The 7,864-nt window shown below is 43.5% G+C and overlaps 1 pseudogene; it reads left to right on the top strand.

Annotated features, from left to right (window-relative positions):
- The first annotated feature begins 3,380 nt into the window (after positions 1–3,380).
- LOC116906131 lies at positions 3,381–3,981 on the top strand (annotated as a pseudogene).
- The last annotated feature ends 3,883 nt before the right edge of the window (positions 3,982–7,864 follow it).

Consider the following 7,864-nt stretch of genomic DNA (forward strand, 5'->3'; position numbering starts at 1 on the left):
CAGAATATAAGATTAACTGGGCTAGAAGGCAATTGTTGTTAAGTTCCGGGAGTTAAAAACATCCAGATTGGTGTCCCTTGCCAAATGTAAATGATATCTCGATCATTTGATATCATTTGAACGAGAAAAGGCCACTGTGCACAGTGATTGCCTTTATTCTTTCTTCCGGTATTTGTTGGTGTTGTGTTTACAAGTTGTCACTATTTTTTCATTGCAGTGAGGAGGTTTACAAAGGCCTATAGTTTGCACCTGCAGAGTGCTCTATGCAGTAAGTGTTTGAACTAGTGTTAATCAGACGTTGCTGTGGTGTAGGTCAAGGTGCATGTATGTCAGTTAGCTAAACTTTAATCGCTCTAGCTGGTGTGTCACCTGGGCCATGTGAACTTCATTTTCTTCGCAGCACATTATTGATAATAAGATGTCTTAAAACACCGCACAGAGTCGCATGCTGAGCCTTATCCAGAAGTTTTCCCTTCTGTAAAATGCAAGGACTATGGTGGATCTAGTGTTCCATTAGGGTCACAACCCCCAGCTGTGGAGATGACTGGGACAGTAGGCTTGGGGGACTGGCAGGAAAGTATGCTCTCTCCCTGTCCACCCCTAGGGATTAGACTGTGTGGGTGTTGGAGATCAAAGCACCAAGGCTGAGGTTCAGACTGTCTTTGCTGGAGCTGGAGAGTCGGCTCTGCTGTTAAGAAGCACTTGTTGCCCACGCAGAGAACCTGGGTTCAATTTCTAGCACTCACAGGGCAACTCACGTCTGTCTGTAACTCTTGTCCCAGAGGATTCAGTTCCCTTTTCTGACCTCAGAGGGCATCAGACATTCACCCGGTGCACAAACATACTTGCGGACAAAACATGCATGTACACAAAAAATAATAAAATGTTACTAAAATCTATTTAGCTTTTGTGTGGATGTGCACATGTATGTATGTGTACATGTGTGGAGTTCACAGGACAATTTTTGGAAGTGGGTCTTAGGGATCAAACTCCTATTATCAGGTGCCTTTATTTGCTAAGCTGTCTCTTCGGCCCCCAAGTGGATCTTTTAATATGATTATTTGATCTGGTATGAATGTTTCCTTCAAACCAGCATGTGTAGTTATTGTGTTCAACTAAATGTTCCTTTTGTTAACATAAGAAATTCTTAGTTTGAGGCATGTGATCTCTCTGAGTTTGAAGCCAGTGTGGTCTACATAGCGAGCCCCAGCACAAGCAGTGCTACACAGTGAGAGCCTATAATGAAACAAGACAAAAACTCCAGGTTTTTAATTAATGAATTGATTATATGTTCTGACTCAGCTGGACTATGATATCTAAATTTTGTTCAAATATCAGTCTAGATATTACTGTGAGGGTATTTTAAAGATGTATTTAGCATTTGAATCAACAGACTTTCAATAAATCACACACAACCTACCCTTCATAATGTGGGAAGTTCAGTCGGTTGAAACTTTATGAGAAAACAGCTGAAAGCTAGGAAGTGAAGATCTTGCTTTCAGACCGCCCTTGGATTCCACTTACCTCTCCTCTCCCCCGAAATTCCAGCTGCCTGTGTGTCAGAGACTTCAGACTGCTGCACTTCAAAGCCATGTGAACCAATTCTTCACTACCACTGATAAATATGTATGTGTTTTTGTTTCTCTGGAAGACTTTGGCTAATTAAAAAGCTGCAATAAAACCACACATAGGGCTGGAGAGATGTTATACCCCCCACCTCTCTGTCTCTGTGTATTCCTCCACTTCTCGTGTGTTGGGGGGGAGGGGCGCTGAAATTCAAACCCAGGGCCTCAAAAATTCTAGCCAAGTCATCTACCATTGAGCCTGGTTATGTTTTAGTGAATCCATTTCAGTCATCATTAGATAACATATCTATTGCTCATGTTTTTGTGACACAAAACTATCCTCATTTATTCCGTTCACCAGTGAGAAAGAGCAGACAACAAGAGACTTGGACTGTGAGGTCTGTGGTAAAGACATTGAACAAATTCTTTTGACAGCCAGCACCAGGATGTCATCCCAGAACTGGAAAAGAAACGTCGAAGACAAACGAAGGACAGGCGAGCAGATGTAGGGACTCTCCTGAAACCTGAGTGCAGACAACAGAGCAAGAATAGGCTGGCTTTCGGGAAGCAGTAGCCCTTAGCTGTGCCGTTGTAGCTTTGAAATAAATACATTAGGCTGACCTGGCACTTACTGTGGAGACCAAGTCGGCTTCAAAATTCTGATCCTCTTTCCTCTGCCTCCTGAGTACTGGATTACAGGTATGTACCACCGTGACCAGCACAAGCTGACAGAAGTTTAACCCCTTAAATGTAAAATTTCAATAACTAAAGGAAGAAAATCCAAGCACTAGCTACATCCACAGGCCACATCATTTCTTTTCTGAACAGAAAAGTTACACAATGACGAGAGAGAACCGCTCATTGTGTCTCTCGCTTACTCCCCTTTGAAAGGGTGGCAACAGTTTCCTTCCCTTGTGTGCCACTTCTTCCCCCAGTCAGGACAGCACTGAAGAAACAATGTAGCTATCCTTCCAGACCCCATAATTCAAAGCAAACAGCCTCTGCGTTGGAAAGGAACCCTTTCAACTGCAGAAGAAAGAACCTGACACCTTACCCATGAGTCTGACAACACAGACTTAACCAGCATCTACTTAACAACCACAAAGCCCATCTCAGTGCCTCTGTCAGCTGCCACACACTCCTGCCAACAACACCATAAGTACAGAGAAGTCCTTCACACCGTGGTCTCACCTACTCTCCTAGCCCTGCCATAAAATACCATTCTTGGTTCATTTTGACTACAAAGACATCATTGCTTCTTGCTACACACCTGGAGACTAGCAACAGCCTTGTTTTCAAGCATTCAAAAAGCAAGAGAATGTTTACCCAGCAAGCCTCATGGGGATGCATTTAGAGGACAAGATGGGTACAACCCACATTCAGATGGGAAAGTCCTGTTTTGATGAAGCAAAAAACTTTTGAAACTTTCGGTCTCTACTTTCTGGAAGACTGGTAGTATAGCTCAGTGGTAGAGCACATGCACAGTTGACCCTAAATTCAGCCCCCAGCATCAGAAAAAGGTAATGTGGAAGGATCTAATTTTTTGTAATAAAGTATAAATTCTGATGTAAAAGACTGTTCCTCCGCCGAGACTAAATGCAACTTTACTGCAGTATGAGAATAGGAGATTTGATTACCAGTGTTTGGTGAGCAGCTGCATCTGAGCGGCTGGTGTCCCCTTGTGGCTGCCTGCTTGTCTCAGTCCTTTGCCTCAGATAAAATTTTAAGTGCCTCTCGTTATGCCAAGAATGGCTAGGTAAGCATATACCAGCATATAACCCGTTTGTAAGTTTTCCCAGAGATAACTTCACCAAGATGTCCAGTGATAGGCAAAGGTTGGATGATAAGAGCCCCAACACCAGTGGCAGTTCAGGTGCAGACCAGCAAGACCCTGTGGCTGCAGAGCCCGAGGACCAGGAAGAAAACCTTCTGCCACCCAACAGAAGAAAGACACCTCTAGCAAAACAACTGCTAAGTTATCCACTAGTGCTAAAAGAATTCAGAAGGACCAAGCTGAGATCATCCTTGGTCCTCCTCCTCACAGCAGTGCTGGACCCAAAGGAGATAACGTTCATACTGGGCCCACCGGGTTCTGTGTATTACAGTGGTGGGGTTTTTCTGGATATCACAATTTCTTCAGATTATCCATCTAAGCCACCAAAGGTTACCTTCCATACCAGAATCTATCACTGTAACATCAACAGTCAGGGAGTCCTATGCCTGGATGTTCTGAGAGACAACTGGAGTCATGCTTTGACTATTTCAAAGGTTTTGCTCTCTATCTGTCCCTTTTTGACAGACTGCAATCCTGCAGATTCTGGTTGGAAGCATAGCCACTCGGTATTTGACTAGCAGAGCAGAGCATGACAGTATAGCCAGACGGTGGACCAAGAGATATGCTACACAATTCACATAATTGGTATGCAGCGTGAAGAAGCAGAAGGTAAATGCTACCAAGAGTAGAACTTCATAGATTAGTTACGTTTAAAATGCCCACTTGCAAGTCTTGCTTCTTTGGAATATCAAAATGTATTTTGTGGTGTACTAAAGGACACTGGTCCTGAAGTCTACCAAATATTATACTACATTTTAGCCTAATTCATTATCTGTATGAAGTTATAAAAATAGCTGTTATTGTGATAGAATCACAGCTCCCATCGGACAGACCACACCTGGCCAATACGGTCCCCTGTGGAAGAGGTTTATTGAGGAAGACAGAGACAAGAGGGGGGAAGAGAGAGAGAAGAAAGAAAAAGAGGAAGGGGGCAGAAAGGAGGTTCTGCCTTTTGTTTAAACTGTGACATAACTGCTCCCAGGAGAAGGTGGGAACTGAACCAAATGTATGCTGGAAATGTATGGTCGTTACCATGACAACAGATGCAGATTCCCGTTGCCTGTCAGTGACATCACTGCTGGAGGCGAAAGCGGTTCCTGATATCAACAGCTGTAGATAACTAGGAATTATGTCATTTGTGTTAAGCCCAGATCTATTTCTGAGTATGCAGTTCATGCTATTGTAAAAATGTTTTACCTTTGTCAGTTTGTAGTAATGAGAGGATTTCCTTCTACCCTTTGTAACTCAGAGAGCATTGATGTGTATCATCTCAAACACAATAAACATGCTCCTGAAGGGGAAAAAAAAAAAGAATGGCTGTGTAGTAGATGACTAGGTAGTGGATAATTAACGAGAGAAATTATTGTCCTAAGGGGCCAAGAATAGACACATGACTAGAAAATGGAAATTCCTTCTTGTCTCGGGGCCTGCGCTACAGAATCTGAGTTTGATGTGTGCACCATATCAACAGCATTTCTCTTGGACAGTTTTTGACTCCAAAAGGATTACTTGTCCCAAGCCCATCTCTACTGGTGAAGCTGAAGGTGCTATTCGAGAGAGTGGGCTATGGTGGCTCACACCTATAATACAAGCATTTGGGAGGCTGAGGCAGGAGGATCTGGAAAGTCTGAGGCCAGCCTGGCTACAGGGTGATACCTGTCTCAAAAACAAGCCAAAAATTAATAACAGACATGAGAAAAAGCTAGGGCATCCTTCCCCAGGGCTGACTGAGGCATTTTGCTATCTAGCTTCCCTTCTGTCTTAGTATTTGTGAAAAGTTTTAAAAACTTAGTTTTAATAACTAAGGTTCTGGGCTGGAGAGATGGCTCAGTGGTTAAGAACACTGACTGCTCTTCCAGAGGTCCTGAGTTCAATTCCCAGCAACCACATGGTGGCTCACAACCCTCTATAGTGGGGATCTGATGCTCTTTTCTGGTGTTGTCTGAAGACAGTGATACTGTACTCACATACCTTAAATAAATAAATAAATCTTAAAAAAAAAAAACCTAAGGTTCCTCCAACAGTTCTCCCTTCTCCCTTTCTGAGCACACTGAAAACTTCCCCACTCATCTAGTTAGTGACCACCCTTGTCTAGAAAGGTCTATTTGTTGGGCTGTTCAACCCAGTCATGTCCCTAATCTTTTCCTCTCTTCACCCTGGCCTCTGACAACAGCCATCTGACACTGTTCTCTGTTGCTTTCAAGGCTGATTAAAATCACCAGCAGACGCAAGCAGATCCCTGTGAGTTCGAGGCTAGCTACAGATGGAGTGTCAGGATAGCCAGGGTTACACAGAGAAACCCTGTCTCAAAACACCAAAACAGTACAAGCCCCCAAACAAACAAACAAAAAAACCCAAAACAAGAAGCCCGACAAAAACTCCTCAAGAAGAGGCTGCAGTTCCGGTGTTTTGTAAGGAGCATATGCAATGCTTAGAGCTCAGTGTCACCAAAGCAAACAAGGCATAACAAACCCATCTCCCACTTCCTCTGGGAGCTAAACCTCCTAGAACTTCTCCATTCAAATGGCTGGCAGAATAAGAGTGCTTAATAAGTCAGTCTGCTCTGAGTGTTATCAATGCTTTGGGTAAAGTTTCAATCAATGGGCCTGCTTTAGCAAAGAAAATGGGCTTACTCATTTGTGTGTGTGTGTGTGTGTGTGTGTGTGTGTGTGTGTGTGTGTGTGTGTTTTGGGGGGTGGGTGGGGTCCTGTCCTCATTAATGAAAGAATTTAACTTGAGGACAAACGTCTGAGGGAAAAACACCAGCACAGGAGAGCTGAAAACTCCATCACCCACCAAGAGGAGGGGGAGTGAGAATAAGTCACGCCTACAAAGTTAGCCATGGACATCAGAGAAGCAGAGTGAGAAGGAGGTGGAATGATCCCAGGCTCTTGTGTCCCACAGCATGGTACTGCACTGGGGACATGTAACTATAAACAGAGTCACCTTGTTAAGAAAGAAAAGGTTCTCCTAAGAGTGGAAGTAAACTAGTGAAGTGAGGACAGAGTCTGAACGCATCCAGTGCATGAACTGCAGCCCTGTACACACTTATGTAGTCCTCACCTCCCCTGTTTGTATCCCAAAGTCTTTCTCCAGGTCCACCACAAACACGCTCTGTTCATTAGATGAAACCCGGGTAAGAAAGAGCTGCTATGGTGTTCGGTCTTAGATTGAACTCTCTGAAGCCATATGCAAGGTAAATCATTCCCTACGTTGTTCACTTAGGTGAATATGTGCGAGTTTGTTATATGCATGTATGGAAAGGTGGAATCCTTTAACTTATGAGATCAATATACACTATTAATATAAATGGCAGCCTCCTGTGTTTAACATACACAAAAAAAGCCAGCTGCAAGTGGATCACTTCTCTGAATACACGATAGAGGACCCACAAATCCACAAACACCTCCCTCGAACGTCCATGAATCTAAGCCCAGTTAATAACTCTCTTTCTCTTTCATTCTCTGCCAGGAATTGAACTGTCCCCCTTCCCCTTCATAAGTTAAACCTAACCTGGAGGTGTCTGCCTGTTGGAAAATCACTCACACACATCAGAGAGAAGATTCTAACTAATAAGAAAGATAAAACAGGGGTTGGGGATTTAGCTCAGTGGTAGAGCGCTTGCCTAGCAAGCACAAGGCCCTGGGTTCAGTTCCCAGCTCGAAAAAAAGAAAAAAAAAAAAAAGAAAGATAAAACAATTTACAAGGAAGAAAAAAAGTACAGGGCACTTGGGAAAAATGACTCCTGTTTGCACAATCTGGAGTCACAATCTTGGCGTAGAGCAACCCAACAAACCTGGCCAATGCAAAATCACAAACTAAAACATTTAAGAGGGCTTTGGGTTTTTTTGTTTGTTTGTGTGTGTGTGTGTTTGTTTTATAACTCCATTGGGCAGTTCTTGAGCATGAACTTTGTAGATGGCAATGTCATGTCAAGAAATAGGACTTGGAGCTGGAGAGATGGCTCAGTGGTTAAGAGCACTGACTGCTCTTCCAGAGGTCCTGAGTTCAATTCCCAGCAACCTTGTGGTGGCTCACAACCATCTGTAATGGGATCTGATGCCCTCTTCTGGTGTGTCTGAAGACAGCGACAGTGTACTCACATACATGAAATAAATAAATAAATCTTTAAAAATATCCAGTAGAAGATGGGCCATAGAACCAAGAGAAATCTTAGATGCCAGAGACTTCTCTGCAGCCAAGTCTCTCCCTTCATCTGACTATCATCAGTTTCTGTTTTTTACATGGTGCCCTTGTTCTCTTATATGTACCCTTCTTCTTTCCTCCCCACTTCGATTCTTTTTCTTCCTTCCTTCCCTTTCCCTTCTTTCTTCCCTCCCTCCTCCCTTTCCTCCTTCCCTTCCTTCTTCTTCTTGTCTCTGAGGCAGGATCTTAACTTAGAACCTTGGACTTTTGATCCTCCTTCTCTAGTACTGAGATTACAGCCACCACACCCAACTGGGAT

This window comes from Rattus rattus, chromosome 7 (assembly GCF_011064425.1).
Source record: "Rattus rattus isolate New Zealand chromosome 7, Rrattus_CSIRO_v1, whole genome shotgun sequence".
Lineage (NCBI taxonomy): Eukaryota > Metazoa > Chordata > Mammalia > Rodentia > Muridae > Rattus > Rattus rattus.